Source organism: Pezoporus wallicus, unplaced genomic scaffold (assembly GCF_028554395.1).
Source record: "Pezoporus wallicus isolate ANWC-B61680 ecotype Strahan unplaced genomic scaffold, APGP_CSIRO_Pwel_v1 contig_6658, whole genome shotgun sequence".
NCBI classification, from domain to species: Eukaryota; Metazoa; Chordata; class Aves; order Psittaciformes; family Psittacidae; genus Pezoporus; species Pezoporus wallicus.
In genome coordinates, this window is record NW_026642312.1 from 1371248 (window position 1) to 1388981 (window position 17734).

The window sequence follows — 17734 nt, forward strand, 5'->3', positions numbered from 1 at the left end:
AATTCTATTGAGAAAAATGGATACTTGCTGCTCCAGGCAATTCAACACTGAAACTAGTACTGAAACAGCTGGAAGGCAAAACCATGGAGCACGGAGCAGTGTAAGATACTGGTACCCATGTTAGTGGAAGCAGTAGAGTAAAATACATGTGAAATTCTGCAGGAGGTGTCTAAACATTCTCAGGACAAAATTAGCTTCCATGGAACTTCCTCATGAATGTGGTTACGGTGCTGCTGGGAACATAGCTAACACCCATATTTCTAAAGCTACTAAATGCATTACAGACATATTCCCACTTTTACAGCTGCAGTATAAATGAGCAGAAAATTGTGGATCTATAGCTGTAGATCTGATGAATTAGGATTGGTCCAACTCTTCTTCACTTCCAGATAAACTTGCAGCTTAGTTTCTAGAAAATCCCATCAATAGTCCTTTCTTTTTTACTGCATCGCCTCAGGACATGGTAGAAAAGACTTCTCAGTGAGCTTCGGTAGGCAGGAAGTACCCAATGAGTTATTGTATGAAAAACCAGTATGATAGCTGGGCTCCCCTCATAAAATACAGCTTTACACAAGAACAGCACACTTACCTCGCTGTCCTGACAAACTGTCTCCTACAGTGCTAACTTCCCCTCCCACGAGCAAGTGGTACCGTTTTCCTGCAGCCAAACGGCTGACACAGTAGACACAGATATGAAAAACCTGTACAAAATGATGCTCAGTTTTATAGCCATCTTGTAAGTACAGAGTGAGAAAACTACACATATTCATAAATTATGATGAGCCGCTATCTACAGCATAAGACATTTCATAACAAGTGCTGGGTTCCTCTTTACAAAGGATTTCAGCATCGGCGTAGCAATTTGTTACATGCAACACATTTTCACTGCTGCTTTACTGATCTAACTATCAAGGATCACAGCCTGTAGTCTCAACAAGCTGTTTTGAAGTGGGAATCAGGAATTACAGATGAACTAGCTGAACTAAAATATCCTTTATCTTTTGAAGCAAACTATGAGTGTGTCTTACATTAATGAAAAGAAAAAAAAATCCTTTGAAGAGATCATAAATATGTATTAGGAATTAAAATGTAGTCTCCTAGATTAAAATTGATGGAAATCCCCCAACTCTCCCAAGTCAGCATTAAATGAACATTAAGAAACACTTGAAAGCATGAACCCAAGTTTCCAGTCCAATGTAACAGTTTCATCCTAACAACCTACTCACTATTTTTAATATTCAAATTAAAAGACAACATTAAAGTAAGAATTTTCTAAGCCTTCTGCAGCTGTCCTGCAGTGCCAGGATCACAACATCCCTTGAGAGGTCTGGCTCCCACGCAAGGCACAGAAGTGTCAGACAGGCTGAGGCACCCCTTTACTAGCATACCACTTTACTCACACCTGAGTTTTACACACGCATCTCCTCCATTTAAATGTAAACAAAAGGATTGCATCGTAAACCATAAGAGTTCTTGCTTTTACGGGAATCGAAACAGCTTAAAAAAAGACAAAAAAAAAAAGGAAGCTTGAGATTTGAGTCAGTCTTCATTTACTCAAAATAGATACAGATGTTAAGAGATGTAGATGGTCATTAGAGGTCAGTTTGAGTTAACTCACTTCTGATTTCCCACACTGAAACTCCCTTGTCAGTTCAGACATACAGCGATCTTTGGACAAAGTTAGGCCTTTGGCATTGAGGCAGTTCACCTATTAGATTTAAAACCAAAAAGCATTTTACTGGAAGACTTCACAATTGGTTTTAATCTGAAAAAGTCTGTGCAATTTTTGTTCTTTTTTTAATTCCATAATGCAATGTCTTCATGTTCTGGTAATAAGATGGATAGTCTTAAAAACGTGGATTCAGATGAAAAAAAAAAATGCTTAGAGGACTAGCATTAAAAATCATTAAAATCTTGAAATTAAGGTGTATTTAGGAGATAGAACAAAGGCAACTTAAATAGCTTGCTTTTTCAAGTGGGATGGGCCCACCGCCCACTCTTGTTTTGCAGCTGGTGTGGCTCTCAGCTGAGCCCTGGGCGAGGTGATTCAGCTCACTGAGCTGGGAGAAAAGGAGCCCAGCCAGCAAAAAAAATCCAACAAAGCAAAAGGGAGAGCATGCGGCCAGCCCACCCTGAGGAGCTGCTGATTCACTTCAGCTGTCCTATCTGCACCCTTAAGTATCGAACACCATAGATGGGATTAGTTCTCAAATAAGGAAAAAATCCCACTCACAACATAAATTTAAAATTTTGATGCTATGTAATTTGCCTCTAGCATAAGGAAGCGAGACCAGCTCCGTGGTTAAGATTCATGCCAGGCACTTAATTGGCAACGAGGACTTGAACATCTTCCCAGAAACTCCTACAAATAAAATACCGCAAAATGGCAGAAGGGGTAGGTATTTAATTTGTGACTCCAAACAAAGACATTGACATTATACTAGAGCTACACGATAAAAAGCTGCCCAGTCTCCCAAAATATTTTATCACATTATCATATTTATCACATTTTTACATCAGCTTCTGGAGTCAGACAAGCAAAAATTTAACCATAGATTTAAAACCTTTGCTTAAAGAGAGTCACTTTACCTATTAAAAAGCATATTTCAACTTGTCTCTGTCCAGTTCCTACCTGAAGCTCAGCTTTCAATACCTCAGTAAGTGCTCTGAACAGAGATGTTCTCTCACCAATTGGTTGTTCATACAGCATGGAACCAGCTTCATTAGTAGAGACTTGAGACCAACCCAACCAAAACTAGACAAGAGTCTGCTGAATATGTTACTCACTTGTTTTACAGGAGACAAGTCTAATACCCCAGCAAAAGTGAAAGTTTGAATTGTGGTTGCCCACATGGGTTTCTCACACACGAAATGATTAGCTAGCTCAAAGTTGGTAAGTCTGATGTTTTTTCTTTCAGCTAGAAATATTGAGCTACAAAAACTCAGATGTTTTCCAGTAGAAAACATCTCATTGAAAGACTCCCAGACAGCTCCACTGTCATGACCAAATCACATACCTTTTTGTGACAATCTTTTTAAAAAAGTAAAAGAAAATGAAACTTACAAAGTCAAAAGTACTCTTCACTCGACTAGGAACTGCTGCTGGATTTAAATTTTTCCTCCTATCAGTATTACACTTACCATTTGATGAAAAAATGCAACGGATGTGGCACTACACAGGAAACTATAAAATCTATTAAAATATGTTCAGATTTCAAGTAATTCACATTATTGGTTTTGCAACAAATTTTCTTACAGCTGCACATCCTCAGGGTGCTTTACCAATAGGCATGTGATGCATGCTTTTCTTTAACTAACACTCATTAGTCCATAGGGTTTGTATGCTTCAAAACTCTTCGAACTGTACTTTTTATTAAGTAGCTAGTTACTTTATGATAGAAAATGGAAATGTTTCTACTATCCTACTATTGCAGACCGTAGTCTCAACAGCATACTGTAATCCTGTAATATAAACTTGAGGGTTGATTTTGAAGTTCGTGTTTATTTTCATTGGTCTGTCTGGTAAGTAAAAAAGGTTTTTGTAGAAGCAGACTAATTATGCCAGCCACGTTTGTTTTACACATGTCAAATATTTCTCTATGACAAATCCACTCATCTCTGGAGTTTAAACATCAGCATGCACATAGTACTTGAAGAGAAAAACTATTTTCTTGGGCATATCAACCCACGAATGAAGTTCCAGTATGGTCATTTTAGTACTCCATTTTGCTTACCTATTGCTTGTGACGCACAGCTCCATAAGGCAGCTGATGAAACAGGCTTGGTTAGATCACCTGTGGATAGTTTTTTACCGAAACCAGATTCACCACCAGAACACAGCTGAAGCCTATTATGATGCAGAATGTTGACTCAAACCCATGACAAGCAGTGAAAGCCCCACAACCACCCTAACCCAGCAACCTCATTCAATAGCTCCCACACAGAGATCTACCGCAGAAAAGAGGGCACTGCCTGTATACAGACTAGTACACACTCCCTACCTACCCTAGTATATACTACTGCACAGTAGTATGCGCTTGCATATCCCAGTATATGTAGGACACACTCCCTTCCCTCACTGCTGTAATCACTAGGTCTGCTCTTTCTCATCTACAGGGCCATGTAGTGGAAACACAAAAATATTCCCTGCTTTACAGACTATACTGCAGTGCTTTGTGCCAGTTTATCTGAGCTTACTAACAAAACCTAATGCCAGGGATTTTGTCTCTGATCAAAATAATCCTAACCTAAGGCATATTTTTTTCTGACCTACCTACTCAACATGAAAACTGCACACACTTACCATCTACAGTTTAAAAAGGTAATCCTTCTTCCTGTTCAGGCAGTACAAAACTCACCTTCAATATCGATACTATCCAAATTAGCCTACCCTTGGTTTCTCAAATGACCCAAGGAGGAAGACACAAACAAAAGCAAACAGATGAAAATGCCAGGATTTAATGTTTTGGTAAATGAGTGTGTATTAACGATTGCAAACACAAGCACTGTTATATCACATACGAGCATCAGACCCAATCAGTGCTGCCCACTTAACCATCAAAATTACTGTGGAATTCTAGTGGCTCAGAACCCTGACTTTATTAGTACACCTTAATTAGATTCAAAGCAAATACTTACTGATCAACAACATGAATAAAACTGAAATAAAGCCCACAGCTCTAGCTCTGCTCCCAAACATGCATCCCACATTGAAAGGTTCACCTTACAAAATGCCAAAACACCTCTGTGTGGCTCAAAATCCATACATTGCTGAATAATCTAACAACTAACAGCTAAATGAAGGTGAGCATTCCCTCATCTCTAATAATACCAAGATTTGGGCAGCTAACCAATAATCTGGTCCATTAAACAGAAACATGCAAATCCTACAAGTGCTTCTTAAGAGCACAAAATTACTTCCAGTAAGCGCATATGGAGTATGTGCATAAATATCAGGTTGCCCTCAAGTACAGAAGTGTTGACTGATTTCAAACACGCAATCCATAGCAGCCACAGCATGCATAGCCCCTGGTATTGAACCAGGAACTTCAATGGCAGCTGCCCACCTGCACACAAAAAGACAGACTGCACAAAGATATTTGTTCAGCTAAACATTAAGTCTATTCAACCTATTTATGAATATATACCAAGGATTTCTTTAGAAATTAGCCTAATTTATATCAGGCTTAACCTTCAAAGCTACTGTTATTTTGCCATTAAGTTTGAGCAACCATGTGTTGAAAACGTGTGTATAGCCTTTGTTACCCAGTTAGATTCTCCACTCATCTGTGGAACAACCCAGCAAACGTCTCTGCAGCCTATGGATTAAGTAACAAAAGACATCCTAGTGTCGTATTAATCAGAATTACACACATGTCCCCAGATGCAGTCACAGAATTTCATCCTGGGTTTACAATCTATAATTTTCAAATACATCCCCATGATCACACATCACCATCTTGAAACAAAATTTAGGAGCTGAAAAGCCTCAACCATTTTGGCTTTACTCCCCTTCGTGCACATTAGCCCCAATGTGAAGAATAGCCTCAAACTTACAGCGTATTTCAGGAATTCTGTCAAGAGCGGTATGACAAATCTCTGTTGAACAACATATGCTATTCAGGATCAATAAATTTAATCTCCTTTTGCCAGCTGTAGAAAAGCCTTATTTTTATATTTGTTTCTAACATACACCATGTCCATAAAGCATCTTAGCAGAGGGTTTATCTTTTGGTCTCTGTTTTAATCGAACTCATACATACTGCTAATAAATTAGTATGCTTGGGAATGATTTCGTTTCAACTGAACTAATCTCTGCACTCAAGAACAAGATTGCTCCAAAGGACCTCCATATGCCTGGCCCCACAAACCACAGGGCTGGAAGAAACCTCAAGAGAAGTCTAGGTAGTCTCCCTTTTTGTAACTCTTCTTGGGTTACATTTAAGTGATCTCTAGCTAATTATTTTCTTATCTCTTCTTAAAATAATCATTCTCTTCTTTACACTGCAGAGAATCAATGTGTTCCTTTTTCCCCTTCATAGATCCTGTTTGATCACTCTTATTCTTTACCGGTGAAGCCACTTGAATGGTACCTCTCTTTTATGTGGTGCATGACCCATGGAAGTATTATCTTTATATTTTCAATGCACAGTATATGAAAGAAAATTCTTAGATGTCCATTTTAGGACAGCTAAAAGGCAATGTATTCTATTTCATTTGCAAAATAGAGAGTGGACCTCTGTTATTCTTCTTGCCCCTTTCTGGTGGACAAAATCTTCTTTACGGTAATTCTGATCACATTCTTTATGGCTACCATATTCCATCTTTATTTGAAATAATTCCACAGAGCGGGAATTTTTACTCTGATTTATTAATTTCAAATCATTTAAATTATTTTTACTCAGGTTACTGACCTGATCTGTTGCAGAGCAAAGGGCAAATATTTTCCACACACAGTCTTAAGTTATGTTTATCTATTCTGACAGTGGAAATCCCATTTCTTGTGTGCAATACAGTTACTTCCTAGTCCTTAGTGGTAGAACAGAGAAAGATGTCTCCTTGTTTCCATGGAAGACTTTAATGTGATTGTAAGTTATGAGGTGTATTGCTAACATAAAAAAATATTCAACCATGTTAATTAAGAAGAACTCCCTGTATTTTTTATTGCAGATGAAGGGCAGCTGGAAGGTATTCCTGGCTGTGACTCCGTAACTTTGAATATATAGTCTCTTAGGAACCATGAGCAGATTTAACCACAAATAGCTGAATGTGCCTAGATACATGAAGTTATATATAACTATCTCCCTAGATAATTAGATCAGGGAACCAGACTCATATGGCTAGATTAATTAAGATAAAACAGGGCATTTGTAATAATTAAGCTAGCTATTTGGTCTCCTTTCCAGTGCAGGGAGTCAACAAACATCATCTGTGCAACAGCCAATGCGTGGCACTTCAGACCACATATGCCCCATGGATGCAGTCCCACCAAAGCCACAGTATTTGCAAGACAACACAGAAGGCTCCCGTGGACAGCCTCGTTTTATTTGTTTGTTTTAAGAAGAAGACCCAGTGTCCACAATAGCTCCTTCCCTGGAGAAGTCCTTGAGTCTGCTCAGAGGAGGGAAGGCTTCCAGCGATGGCACGGTGAGACACGCAAAAGATTCATGCCAGGAACGTGCAGCTTGGGAACAAAACCATAAAACTGCTATGAAGAGCATGTAGCAGGCCCGCAGTTGGACGCCAGAGGTGTTGAAAAGGAAGTTCGAGACCAGGGAGGACTGTGGAAATTTGTTCCAATCCATAAAACCACTGCGTACTTGAAATCAGCATTAGTATTCAAAACTTGCAAGGGCTCATGGGCAGAGATCAGGCTGTGAATAAAGCCTTCATCTATTATTTTGCTTCTCTTATTGCTGTAAGTTTTCTCTATTTAAAGAGTTAATTAACTGAGATGACTAGTAGTAATTCTAATGAAAATAACGTCCTTTGAGTTTTTTGGTCTCCTTTGGGAGCAAAATGTACAGGAGATCACCTAAATCAATCCACTTCAGTTTTCTGGCCCCCTACCTGGTGACCCTCCACAGTGACCAAAGGCTATTTTGCCTTCACTCTGTAGCCACAAAGTTGTACTTCAGAAAAAAGGCATACATATTTGCCATCATGAACTCATTTGGCCTGAACATGGCCCTCATCTTGACGGCATTCATAATGAATTTGCACAGCAATCATGTTGTTGTCTCCATTATTTATAGATGTTATGCTTTATTTGGACACAATTAAAATCTCAGGCAATTAGAAGTGGGTCCAAAGAAGGGTTTCTATATGAAAGAAACTCATGCCAGTATGACTGTGACAGCTACTGGACTTTATGCAATATGCAGGCCAGCAAAGCCAAGCTTAACAGACAAGCTTTGTCTAATAGTAAATGTTTCCCCTAAAAGTATATTTTGGAAGGTTTTGCAACTCACTAATGTAATTTAATTATGATCTTGCAGCAATTTGGTTTATGTCCTACAGGAATCAGACAAATCTAGTTCCTCTTGAAAAGAAGACTGACAATGTAAGGTATCACATTCATGTGGAATTTTTTGGTTTTTGTTGATTTTTTTTTTTCATTTATTCAAAAGCCAGTTTTGCTTAAAAGCAACATGTAAAAAAAAAAAAAATCTATTCCCTTTCAGTCAGCAGGAGAAGAAATCACGTTAATATTTCTTCAAGTGATAAGAAGTTGAAAGTGTTGAAAGCTTTTGTTTGGCGGAATTCCAAGATTTCCATATTGTACAGAATTTGCATAAAACTTTAAGACCAAGTTCTCATGGTGATTATGATCTCACTTTAGTGAATGTCTAGATGTTCATAGCCATGCAAACTGTTGGGGTCTAGTAGTCTGAGAGTTTTTAAAGCTCTGCAATAAGTGGTTCTGTTCTCATATCTTAGTCGACCACACAGGAATGATAGCACACTCTTGAGCTTATGACATAGATCTTACTGTGTTCTGTATATCTGCTAATGCACACATCACATGTTACTGTGTGATTCACAAGGTATTCTTTGAAATAGGCTGAGTTAGTTCACAGCAAAAAATACAGACTTCTGGAAAAAATAACCAAGGGAAAAGGCAATGTAGTCACTGGGATAATTTACTCAAAATACGGATAAATGATCTACAGGAACATGGCAAGGAAGAATACAGAGCCAAAGCTAGCTGAAAAGAAAATGTAAGTATTAGCTTGAAGACACTGAAAGCTTTTAAACTGTGACACATTTACAAATATGCACAGAGATAACAAGATATACCTCAACATGTTAGAATACAAAGTTTCTACCAAGAAGCATACCGAATGGCTTCAACTAGGAGAAAATGTGCCAAACAACTTAGGGGTTTAAATAGAAAGGAAATAAAAGCTGTTGAGACAAATATTTCTATTCTCAGACTATAAATTTAATGTCATTGTTTCACAGCAAACTCCTGGACAGACATTTTTTCTGAACCACAAATCTGACAGTGCAGAATTTCCTTCACTCCTTATGGCCTCTGTGTTTCAGATGGTGAGGCACTCAGATACTCAGTCTCTTGCCTCACACAGACAATGGCTGTTGGGAAGGCATGCAAAGCCAGTCCATCTGCCTCAACTCCACCCTCTATATATCAACCCCAAGTTAAAACAGAGATGGCAAGTATTTAAAGGCACAATATTTATCCTGCTTCAGGCAAGGGGGATCCATTCTACTTGTCATCTGTGGACTGATATGTTTGCTTTTCTCCATAATGCCTTGGTGACAATGTTGCTTTAAGAGATGTTTACAAAAACACCTGTGGGTGATTTGCAGTATCATTTGAACCCTTGGTAACAGAACCTACCTCAGCACTGAAGGTCACTTTCAAGACATTGTGATGTAGTGAACTGTCAATACAGTGTATGGTTCTGTCAGGAATGAGACACCACAAGGAGCGCCACAATTCTCCTGCCATTACCACCACCAATTTGCTCATGAATCTGTCAGTTACTGACTCATCCACACAAGAGGATGACAGCTGAACTTTCAATGACCTAATAACTGTTCTAGTGTTTATAAAAAAATACTGTAATATTAGTCTTCTTGAGCTCTGTCAAAGCTTTTACTCAACATTACACGCATGGGAAAAGGTGAGTTATCATTTTTCAGTGCAAATGGCAGCTCTCACTTAGATGGATTCTTATTATTCATTAGGACAATGTTATCAGTTCAAGGCAACTGGATGTAAAGGACAGGCCACTATGCAGAAAGTATCGGGAAACAAGCACTGAAGAAATTATTAAAATGTACATTACTGGTGGAATACCAGATGGCCACAAGCAGCTTAAAAGGGTTCTGCTTATACCTCTGCACTGTAAGATGGTTTTCTTCAAGGTGAAGACCCCTGAAGGCAGGAAATGAAAAAAGAGAACAGCATTCAGGGACAGAGAATGGATAAACCCTTCTTACCAAAATCCTTCCCTGCGAATGACATCGTATCCATCAGAAAAAAATTGTCTGCATGGACAACTTGTCACTCTCCTTGAATTCTCACATACTACATGCAGCTTTCTAGAGGCATTAGGATGCTCTTAGCTATGAATGCTGCATTTATGCAGAGCATGTATGGACTGCAAACAAGGAAAGAGCTTCCATATTTCCACATTTGCTTTAGTCTGCTAATTTAGGCATTTGAATTAAAGGCCCAGGGTCTATCTTGAGCACAGTTACACTACAGAGGCCTCATAGGGTCCTGCTGAAAGTTCCTAGCAGAACAAAGTAACAAACCAACAGTACACTCTCCTCCATCCCAAGCAAGGTATGGAATGGAAGAGCCTGGAAAATCTGGCCAGATTTCATTTTTACGCTCTAGGGAACAGCTGTCTCCCTTGCTTCACAGGGCTTGTAGATCTGAAAAGGAGAGCGATCGTCAACAGGCAGCTTTCACCCACTCTTCAGTGAAACCAGCTATTCCCAGAGCAGGCTGTACATTCAGCAGCGAAGAGTTCACACACAGGGCTGAGCAGTACTGCTGGAGGATAATAAGCACTACTTTCTCAGCCCATCTGGTTCTAAAACCTGTTGGTAGTGCAGCTAGCACGTCTCCCCCATTTGCCTCAGCTTTTGTGGTGACGGCAAGAAACCCAGAAGGGCTGTTTTCACCACCTCAGAGCTTACTGAATGTGCTTCCTCCCACCAGCTCAGCACAGTCAGTTGCAGAAGTCAACCATGCACTTACCAGTGCTGGCCGAAATACAAGCAACAGGAAACTTCATGTATAAATGGGAAATTCTAAAACCATCTGAGTACCACATCTCGTAGTGACAGGTTTCACCCCATCCTTTTCCAGACTCCCAGTTTTATAACACTTCTAGCCTGGTTTTGGTTTTATTTTCTTTCTCCCTGAATGACGCGTTTCACTGCTGTGAGGAAGGATGATTACAGGAAACTGATGTAGCAATTCTAAGCTCCAGCCTATCTTAGACAAACAGATGTACCAAAGCGTTTCTCATGGTTTCACTCTTCTGTGTTGATTACGTTTTTGCAACTGGGTTTCACTGTTTTCTACATCCTTATTCACATTTGTTCTGTATGTGCTTTTCTAAGGTAGTTAAATGACAGAGTCATTTATTAGTTCTCTTATTGTTTATCCATACTTTGTTTTGTCTAACTTTGCATCATTTCTTCTTCATAGTTCAGCAGTCATCTTAAATTTGCCTAGCAGATACACTTCTATAGCATCCTGCTATGTGACCATTTTTTACTAAATCCTAAAACAGTTAATAAGGTCAAGCTGTAATTTTGAATATGAGCCCCTCCTTCACCAAGCAATCACATAAAGAAAACAGTAATATCAGGCAATAAATTCACAAGCTACAAGCAGATCCTATCCTTTTGCAGGGGTTATGCTCTACATCCCATAGAATGTTTAAGGGCTATTGAAACAGGAGATGGCCAGCAGCTCTCTGGTTTTCTTTTTGAACAGAAGCGGCTTCCATTTTGCATGTAAAGTCATAACGGCAGAGATTTCTGTCATTAAAATTAGTCCTACAAGCAGCTTTGCCATAATAGTTACTAGGCTTTTGCCTGGGGTAACAAGTTGTGCTTCAACACTGCATTCACATCTCCTTCATGCCAATCATTAGCAAGCATTCATCAACATACTCGTACATGTAGCAAAAAAGGCAGGTGGTAAAGGCCCAACCTTAGTACACGTTCAGTGTTATACCCTTTGTGAGGAGAGGAAGTCTCTAATCAAAAAGAAGCTCCTACCTTCAGTCCTATGGTATACATTAAGCATTCACTGCATATAATCTGAACAATTGCTAGGACAGTGTACGTAAATATAAACCTTCTGAAAAGACATTCACATTCCTACAGAGTAAAAAAAATAAATAAAAAAAATCCCTCCATCAGCAGGTCATTATCATAAGTTCCACTACTTACCAGGCTAAAATCTAAACTATGCAACATGTGACTAAAAGGCATGCGGCTTTCCCAATGCTACAGCACTGGTGAGGCTCTTGGCAGCATACACCCTACAAGTCAGATCAGCTATACAGCCTACTTAATTTCTATTCTGCAGAACACAATACCAAACACATCAAAAGGGGTCAGACTCTGATTTATATCCTTAGACAGAAGGTTTTTATTAAGAAAACTGTTTCCTTGGAGTTAAATTCCATTAACTATGCTTAAGAAGGAATTACTACACATCTTGCTCCCAGGCAAAACCTGACCATTCCACATGTGTTATGAATCAGTATCTCTTTTCATTTATTGGTATGCTAAAGAAAGTCAAAGGATTTTGTTTTCAGATTCTGGCAAGTCAGGAATCTTTCATGTTTAGGGAATCATGTTGCTATCAATCAGTTTCTATTTTAAACTTATGAATTTTCATATCAAATAACCAACAGCTACATTTTTATACTAACCGCACTTCTCCATCTTGTAGCAAAAAGCTTAGCTGGCATCATGCTTTTAAGAAAGACAGCTGTGAGATACAAGATGCTGTAGAAAAGATTCTAAAGTCCTTTCCATTCTGCATGAAGTGTTTTCCCCCTTCTTCCTTCTGCATTTTTTAATCTTGAAAGTGTTTCCTACTAATGCATAAAAACTCTATTATGCTGCATATGATTTCTATTTTCAAGTCTCTAATGCATTCAGTTTTTCTAGTTCTTACCTCACTCTTATCATTCCTGATTGACACAGAAGAAGCAACTCAAGCCCCTCCTAAGTTTTCTTTCTTTGCTTATGAAGCTGTCTTTACACATCTGTACAGTACTCCAAAATGGCCCGCTCTTCACTACCCTTGTAGTAATGACGGGACATGAATATTGGTTGACAGCTCTTCATGATATTTGAATAGTATCCTGTTTTCTGACTTGAAGAATTCACGGTGTACCCAAGGATACTTCATTTACACCTGCAGACCTATATCAAGACCTGGGATTTGGGCATACGCATGTAGCACCCTCTTCTTGCAGAAGGATGAGAAAGAATAAGTATTCTGAAGTTCTTCTTTCCAAAATAAGTGAAAAATTAGCTTTTAATGGCAACTGTCTGAATAATTAGTAGCTCAATAGTAGCTGAGTGCCTGAAAATGTAGCCACACAGAGCTCTTCCGAGATTTCACAGGAAGGCCTGTTTCTGCCCTGCAACCAGCTTCTGTCCCTCAGTGTATACCGTGTCTGGGCATGGGTGGATGCCTGCACAAGAAAAGAATTCAGCATTGCTCAGGTGGAAGCTACCCTGTACACAGGAGGCTCTGCTGAAGGACTTCATGGTTCACTGCATGAGGCAACCCACCAGCAGAACGCAGCACAAACACAAGATTTTATTCCAGAGAGATCGAAACACACAAATAATTAAGGACTAGAGATTGCTCTAGGGATGGTTCTGAAATTATGGAGTGTGCGCAATCTATAATCTCAGTGAAAGGGTATGATACAAAGGTACGACACTCTCTGAAATAAATCAGTCTTTTATCACCAGGTTACTTCAGTGGGTGTTGCATTTCAAACGCAAAGAAGCATGGAAAGGGAGGGGGTAGGGGGAAGAGGAGAAAAAGCACCTGATCATTGCTTCATGCAATAACTGGAAGGGTAATTTTACCAGTTTTACCTTTTAATGTTGATTTTATTTTAATTGGATATGCTCAGAGGTTGTATCAACAGAAACAACTGCTGCGTGATTGCTTTTTGATTGCTTTTTGGAAGCCACACGCCGTTTTCCTGAATTACACAATCAGCTATTTCATATATGAAGCATACAAGAATAGACAGAGCCACCATGAGTTTCCCAATGCTTTGGGTTTATTCTGTTCACAGACCAGAGCTGGTGATCTCCACTAAAACTGAAAGAGCAAGACAAAAAGAAAATATACACTGCATCCAAACAAGCAAATAGGAAGATCACAAAGCAAATCTTCTTTCTCATGCGAGTGGAGACAGCAAGTGAAAAACCTTTGGTCATGTCCTTACTTCTTCCTGTTCCCTCACCCCTATAGCTTTGAGGGTCTGCCCAAAATTCTCAGAATCCCCCTGAATACAAAAGGAGTGTGTGGGTCAAGGTATCTGTGGAGACAGCAGTAGCAACAGATGCCGCATCTTGCCCTGGGCTGGCACTCCCACCCCACGCCCTCACTGCTGGAATGGGAGAACAGCTACACCAGGAAAAATCCCTCAGCTTTTGAATCCTGGCCACAGGTCTAGGTGGTGCCTGGCAAGCATATGGCAAGCAGAGAGGGGATATTAAGCCAGATTTTAGGGCTCTGATGACAATGCTTCTTCAGAAGGGACTTTAATTGAAAACACTGGAAATATCAAGTAATCGCCATGCAAGGAGGGGGCCTTGGAGATGTATGCTTTCCAATGACCGTTCATCACCCTAGAGAGGAAAAAATAAGCCCTACTGCTATCCTCTGCTCCCATTGCATCCACTGCATCCCCACAGCCCACTGCATCCATTGCCCTCTTCCAATATTCTTGTCATCTTTAACCCCAGACTGACAAATACACCAGTTGCCTGGGCTCTTGAAATTAACAAATCGTTAGCTTGCAAAATTCCCCTTTTCCAAAAGGCTTATGCGTGAACACCCTAAAAGAGAAACATATAGCCTAATTTTGGACAAGAGCATCTGCTGGGAAGGGAAAAGGGGAGGAGGAGGAACGAGCGCCGGTGCCAGCCGGCATCGAGATGCAACGATTGGAACAAAAGAGATTTCAAGATGTCGCACTAACGCACACACTAAATAAATAAATAAATGAATCTTTCTCTTGGAGGGCTGCTCCTCCTCGGCAGAGGGGGATGCTCCAGGAGGAGGCGGCCCGGACACGCAGAGCACCCCGCGCGAAATCCGACTGCGGGTGGGGCGGGCAGCACCGCCTTCATTTTCCTCTTCGAAAAGGGCGGATTTTTGTCTCGGCGAGGTGGGGGTTGCGCTGCAGGGGGGCGTCGGAGTCCACTCCGCCGTCGCGCACAGTCCCAGTGCCGAAGTTAAGCCGGGCTCAGCGTAGGGACCGATGTCCCCACCCGGGGCCCGGTGAAACCCCGGCAGATCCTAAGGGGAAGCTGCGGGAGGGGTCGCACTGGAGGTCGCAGCGCACCGCAACGCATCGCCTTTGTTCCGCCGCCAGCCCCATCCCCGCCTTCACGCATGCGCCGGGCACAGACAAAGGCGCGGGCAGCGGCTCCACCCGCGTGTGGCGGGAGGGTGGGTGCGTGTCTGGTGCGTGTCGCGTGTGTGCCTTCCTCCCCCCGTTCTCGTTCCCCCGTGTGAGCTGCCGCGCCCAGCCGTGGCACGGGGAAGTTCCTGGCTGGAGCCGAGCTCCAAAGACACGCGTGTGCGTGGGGAGAGGAGGCACGGCGGAGGCGGTCGGGAGGAGGAAGGGGAAAAGGCCGCGGGGAGGTGCAGCTTGTTTCGGTGTTGGGGAGACAAAACGGGGGGAGCCGTGGTTAAGAGGGGGGCGGCATTCGATGAATATTCATGAACCGGCGTTGCGAGCGCGGCGGCACCGGCCGAGGTTGTGGGGGGGTATGCAGTGGCTGCCGGTGGGCAGCCCCTGCCCCTAGAACAGTGCCCTAACGCCCAGCCGAGAGCAGGGATTAAAACGGGCACACGCATTTACGGCGGAGTCAGGGCCGCTCCTTCCCCTCCGCCCCGCCGAGAACAATCCTATTGTTGCCAGCCACAATGGGCACACGCCGCCCCGCGCCTTGCCTCGTCTCCACCGCGGGCTGCGCGCCTCCGCGTACCGCGTCCCGCCCGCCGAGCTCCCTGCACCGCACCGCCGCTCTCCCGGCGGCGGGGCGCCCGCCCCACCGAGCCCAGTCCCGCCACTGCCCTCAGCCAGCCGCCCTGCCATCTTCCTCGCGTGGTGCGTTGCATCCTCCGAGCGCTTCTTTTCGTGGCGAGGTGGGGGAGGGGGGTATTCTATTTTTATTTTCCTTTTTAGATTTCTTTTTTAAGCGGCCTCCCTTTGGAAGCAGAGTCGAGGTGCCGAGAAGAAATGGGGCATATAACCCACGGTTATTCCCAGCACACCCCCCCGCTGCCCCACGTCCTCCCCCAAGAAAGCCTCGTCGGGCATTTAAATCCCAGGGCAGAGCCGTCAGCCCGATCTATGCCTCGAAGTCGGTCCCGGGCGGGCTCCCTCCATCCATCCCTCCCTCCCTCCCTCCCTTCCTCCTTCCCTCTCGAGGAATCCAGCTCCTCGCAGCGATATCCCTGCAGCAGCATGCCCGGGCGGGCGGCTCCCCTCGCTCCGCTCTCCCCGCTCTCTCAGGTTCAAACGCACGTCTCCTTCCCCCACACCCGGGACACCAAGGGGAGAGGGGTAGAAATTATAAAAATCGCGCAGCTCTCGGGGTCTGCTGCGTAAAATGCCACAAGTGCGATAGATACACAGCTGCTTACCTCTCTGTGGTTCTCCTGTGCCCCCGCTCTGTGTGTCTGCGCGCTGGGGTATCACCAAGAGAGTCCCAGGCACCCCGGAGCCCGCTCCGCTCGCTCTCGGCGCCGCGCTGCTCCCCCGCTCGCTCGCCGGGACCGGAGTGACTAGTGCCTGCTGGAGCAATGCCGCCGCTGCCGCGGCTGCTGCCTCTGCATTTCTCGCTCTCTCCCCCTCCCTCTTTCCCTCCCTCCCCCCTTCCCTGTGACAGTCTGTGGGCAGTTCAAAAGCCACACGCACTTATTTATTTATTTTTTCCCCCTTTCGCGAAAGGGGGCGCACGGACCCGAGGTTTTAAATACTGGCCTTTAAATATTGGGGGGGTGGGAGGGAGAGAATCTCCCCCAGGCCCGCGAACGCACCTTGCCCTCCCCCCCTCCTTAAAAACACTCTCAGGGAGGATGCCGGAGAGGAGAGGATGGGGACCGGGAAGGGGAAAGACAACCTCCCCGTCCCGAGGGGAGCGGGCCCTCCGCCACCCTCCGCACCCGCGCCGCGGCAGGGCCGTGCCCCGTGGGGCGGCGGCGGGTTCGGTCCCGGTCGAGCTTGGAAGCTGCGCTGCGGCGGGAACGGGCAAGTAGAGCCGCGTGTCTACAGGTGCAGCCCTTTCAGGGTGCGCGGGAGCCCGCTTCACCGGCCGAGAGGGGCGGAAGGGATTAAAAAATCCCAGACGTTTATGCTTTGGGCACGCTTAAGGAGACCGTCTGCACGTTAAACACAAAAGAAAAATGAAATAGAGGGAAGCAACTCGTTTCTGAAGAGTACGGATCTTTCTCAGACTCTCCTGCAGCTGAAGAGCTGGCTTGAACGTCGCTGGGGGCTTCAGGTCTGGTATCCCTCCAGCCCACTACACCCTGTCCAAAAGCTTCCCTGGGGTCGCCACAGCACCCCCTCACCTTCCGCCACAACCCAGGGCCCTGTCCTCACCTTCCCACCTCCCTCGTTTTAAAGCTCCGAAGCCGGGCATAGCCCAGCCCGCCGCTCTGGCTGCGGGAGCCTGGTGGTGCGCGGGGCTGGGGCGCCCTCTGCTCCCGGGCGGCGGCGGTTGCTCTCCCGGGCCGGCCGCTGCTCCCGTGTGGACGACCGCCCCCCTAGCCCCACTGCCAGGGGAGGCCGGTGGAACGGACCCGCCGGCATCTCCTCGGGGACGCTGCGGCTCAGGGGCGCGGTGGGGCTGCGCCGCGGCTTCATAGCCAGCAGCACTATCTTTCAGCAGGGACAATGAAGGCTATATCCCATTCATTTGGGGACAAGGACCGAGTGAGAGACGCATGGCTGGCCCG

General features: G+C 43.9%; 1 protein-coding gene across 1 annotated transcript in view; it reads right to left on the minus strand.

Moving 5' to 3' along the window:
- The window catches only part of BASP1 (brain abundant membrane attached signal protein 1), a 49584-nt gene extending 32945 nt beyond the window's left edge, over nt 1-16639 (minus strand). The window contains exon 1 of the mRNA XM_057428837.1: nt 16418-16639. The gene's annotated coding sequence lies outside the window, so the exon portion shown is untranslated. The remainder of the gene's footprint in view (nt 1-16417) is intronic.
- Nucleotides 16640-17734: the final 1095 nt, after the last annotated feature.